Genomic DNA, 4,519 nt, shown 5'->3' on the forward strand with positions numbered 1-4,519 from the left:
TGCCCGAATAGCTGCTCCACTACGAACTGCGTTTTGCCGCAGCCGGTGGGTCCTACTATCAGAGCATTGCAGGGAATATGGTTCGGATCCATTATATATACGATGGACCCAGTGGAAGCAGTAAGAAGGATTGCCGCCGACGCAAAAGATAAAAGAGACACCATAGAAATGCAAGGGAGGAGATAGACCGGCTGCGGGAGCGCGTGCAGGAATGTATGATGAAATGTGCGGTCTGAAGCGCGCGGAAAGGTTTGGTGCCTTGTTGACGATGGCCGGTTGGGCGAAAGAAAGCATTAAGGACTTTATGCGATATCCGCTGTAGAGTCGTTTGAAAGACACCTAAGAATGTTGAAGATAAGGTTGTTAAATTGTTAAAGATATACACACGTGCTGTTTAAAGACACCTAAGAATGTTGAAGATAAGGTTGTTAAATTGTTAAAGATATACGTATGAGTCATTTAAAAGATGTCTTAGAATGTTAAAGATAAGGTTGTTATATTGTTAAGTATGTGTGCTGCTTTAAAAGACACTTCAGAATGTTAAGTATGAGGTTGTTAAATTGTTAAGGACGCTGTTTTCATTAAGAATGGGATTTACACAAACCTTATTCTGAGACATCTCTTAAAATAGTAGTCTTAACAATTTAATAACCTTATCTTTAACATTCTAAGGTATCTTTTAAACGACTCATGCGCGATATCCTATGTAAATTGTGTAAGTCATTTAAAAGACACTTCAGAATGTTGAAGATAAGGTTGTTATATTGTTAAAGATACATACGTGTGCTGTTTAAAAGACACTTCAGAATGTTGAAGATAAGGTTGTTATATTGTTAAAGATACTACTTTCCTTAAAGAAAGAAATAACCTTATTCTTAGGTATCTTCTTAAAAAAAAAAGATAATAGTCCTTAACAATTTAACAACCTTATCTTCAACATTCTGAAGTGTCTTTTAAATGACACATGCATATATCTTTAACAATTTAACAACCTTATACTCAACATTCTTAGGTATCTTTTAAACAGCACGTGTGTATATCTTTAACATTTAACAACCATACGCTTAACATTCTTAGGTGTCTTTTAAACGACTCATATAAGATATCCTTAACAATTTAACAACCTCATACTCAACATTCTGAGGTGTCTTTTAAAGCAGCATGCACATATATCCTTAACAATTTAACAACCTTTATACTTAACATTATGAAGTGTCTTTTAAACGCAGCTGTATGCTCCCGTAGACCTGTTTTTAAAGACACTTCATAATGTTAACAATAAAGTTAAAAATACGTTATATTGTGGTTAAGGTACACTTAAGTATAAATGAACTGTTCAATGTGTAAAAGGTGTTCAGCACCAAGCAAAGACTACAATACCACGTTCGTCGTGGCGTTTGCACAAAGAAACCAATTAGTAAAGTTTGTAAGGATTGTGGTAAAGAATTCAGCACCGTTCAAAAGATGCAACAACATCAAGACAAACGCATTTGTGGGCTTTGCAAGGGCTGTAATAAGGAATTTCCTAACACCTCCGAGCACCTGAAAAGGGGCGTCTGTGAACAAAGCAGACAGTGTAGTTTCTGTAATAAGATACTAAGCAGTCGTCAACGTTTACAAACGCATCGGAAAACACACGAAGTCAACTATCGATTTCTCTTTGGGGCGTATGACTTGGAAGGCGTGGATTGCTACCAATGTGCGGATATGATGAGTCGCTGCCCGCATAAAGAGGATTACTTAAGGAATCGCATAGATTACCATAAGAAGATAGTCCGTACTTTCCCCTCTTTTGAACGCGCCGAAGGCGTTCCGTGGACTAAAAGGGAGTATTGGAGGCAGGAGTGCGACCGTTGTGGTTGTGTCAGAGAAGAGGAACATATCTTCAACTGCCTCGACAAATAAGCGTCCTTAACAATATAACAACTTTATACTCAACATTCTGAGACCCTTTTAGAATGGGGTTTGCGCAAATCCCATTCTTATTTTTATTTATTATTATTAAGAATAATCAAGGATGTTTAATAATAATAAATAAAAATAAGGACCCCCTTTAAAGGTATATGCTAGCCTACGCAGCAGCCTTCTTAGGAGGATTCCTAATCACCCTTTCAATATATGGACTGTATTACGTGCGAACTACCAGCCGACTGCATTACGCCGCCGCGTAAAAAATACACTTGCCTTCATTGCGGCAAGGTATTCCTGGAAGGATCCCATTGGTGCTCCGCGGCAGACGTCCTTACGAATGCAGAGGACTCTCAGGCTCCCAATTAACCACGTCAAATACCCACCTGCCATCCTTTTTACCATGACTCATAACATGGGTAACATCCTGCCCTTCGATGGCGTACCTTATCCTATCGGGCGCCCAAAGGGTGTATGTTCTTTTTTTATTCTTTAAGACCAAGCGCAGGCGGTCCAAGTCTTCAAAGACCACATAATTCTTTATCTCATAAATCTCCCCCACCTGCAAATCCCTCCAGTGCGTTTGTATAAACTTTAACTCGTTAAATTTATCCTTGTCCATATATTCTATGAAATATCTTTAAGTGTGTTGCCAAAGTCTCCGAGGTTTTAAAGCCCTTACAACACCACCTGCAGGGAATTCGTAGGTGTTCAGCATACGCAGTGATCTCCCTGCAAATGACATCGTAGTCGCTGCTTATGAGCACCTTATAGCCGTTTTCTTCATACCTCTGTAAGAGTAGTTGCTGATCCTCAGATAACCTGCCGTTGCCTTTTGGAGTCTTTAGCTCTATGCAGAATCCACAGTAATGTGTGTGCGCGTTTAAAATCATTAAGTCGGGTTGACCGCGTTGATATCCTTTCTGCCAGCACTTTATGCGTTTGCCGTCCGAATCCTGCAGTTCACCTAGACCAGGGGCTATGAGCATTTGGGGGTAAAACCTGCGGATGTAGTCCACCACCTTTTTATGCAGGTCAAACTCATTTTCTATTTTGAATACCAACTTGTTTGGACCGTCGAAGCGCTTGTCTATTGCATATTTACCCGTTTTTCTTAGCGTAGGAAGAACGTCACCTAACACCCATTTCCTGAACTCCTTAGCTACGGACTTTTCAGATCCGAATATTAACTCATAAAGACCCATTTCAGTGATGTAAACGGAATGTGGTTGCGCATTAAGGGTGTCAGTCAGATTGACACCCTTTATAGACCTCAAAGTTACCTTGTTTTCCTCTGAGACGTGATCAGACGCCGCTTTTCTGGAATTTACGTAACCCAAGGCATCAGCCACGGACTTCGCTTTAAAGTACAAAGTTTCGCCTTGCACTATGCATTGCAGTCTCGTACCGTTGTTTTCAAATATTTGCAGCATTGTATATCTAAGAAATATTTTAACCTTAATATGCAACACTTTTAAGTTGGTTCATTTCCACGCTCAGTTGCGCGTCAGACACCACGAAGATGTAGCAGTTTATCTTGTCAGCGTCGCCCGCGGAGGAGTTCTTGGTGCGTTTGATCTCCAATGTTATGCCATCCTGCGTATTTACTAGACGTAAACCCTGGCCATGTAGGTCTTCGTCGTTAATGGTGCGCATATCAATCCACAGCGCATATTTGTCCTTAAAGAATTCCTCAGGGCTAATTTGGTCGCCAAACTTGCGCATTGCCTCCCTGTACACGTCTGCGGGCTTTATTCCCTGCGAGTAGACCTTGTTTGGAACCCCGTTAATATTCACGCCGACGTTAGTAATGTTGGGGTTGTGAAAGTCTTCGGAGTCGCGCTTACCGGCCTCGTAGGGTTTGGCAAACACCAGCATTAACCCCGTGAGACGTCTTCGGGGGAGGTTAATGCTTTGGTTGATAACCTCATCCGTCTTATCCAGGAAGCTGAACGTCTTATACATCACTACGTGGTCGTATAAGAATGCCTTCCCGGAGCTGTATTCCATGCCAGCGCTACGGGCCAGCTCTTCGCTGTACACCGTTTCGTACTGTAATTCTAAGTTGGTAATAGAGTATGGGGTTGTTGTGGTAAGTGCAGTGCTTAGCCCACCAATGATGTTATTAGCATCTGCTAAAGTTACTTCAAACTGCAGTTCGGCAAGCTGTCTTGGGTAATAGACACCGTGATTCGTGATTACTTCAAAGTCCAGTGGTATGACATACTTACTACCATAGGCGGTCTTTATTCGCTTTGCGTCTGCCACTGCGGTTTCTCCGCTGCCGTCAGTAGGTTGCGTTTTCGTAGGTGTGCGGACCTTACGCAGGATAACACTACCAATTCCTTGTTCTATCCTTTGCGCGCGGTCAAAGGCTGTCAACCATAAGTCTTTGTACGTGGCATACAGATCGTACCTATTCAAATCTAATAGCGATTCCCCAGCAAACTTGATTCTCATCTTAGAAACAATGTTGCGACCCACGTTGTTAACGATAATCCTTTCGTCTGTGGGGTTTGACTGCACCGTTAGGTCAAACCTTAAAGCCAGGGTGCCAGGAACCAATACTAGGTTATCCGTTAGGCGGGGAACGCCCACATACAGCGTCTCT

The sequence above is a fragment of the Actinia tenebrosa genome, unplaced genomic scaffold, assembly GCF_029948245.1.
Source record: "Actinia tenebrosa isolate PJP-AT-01 unplaced genomic scaffold, QUT_ActTen_1.0 PGA_scaffold5__44_contigs__length_20552954, whole genome shotgun sequence".
NCBI lineage: Eukaryota > Metazoa > Cnidaria > Anthozoa > Actiniaria > Actiniidae > Actinia > Actinia tenebrosa.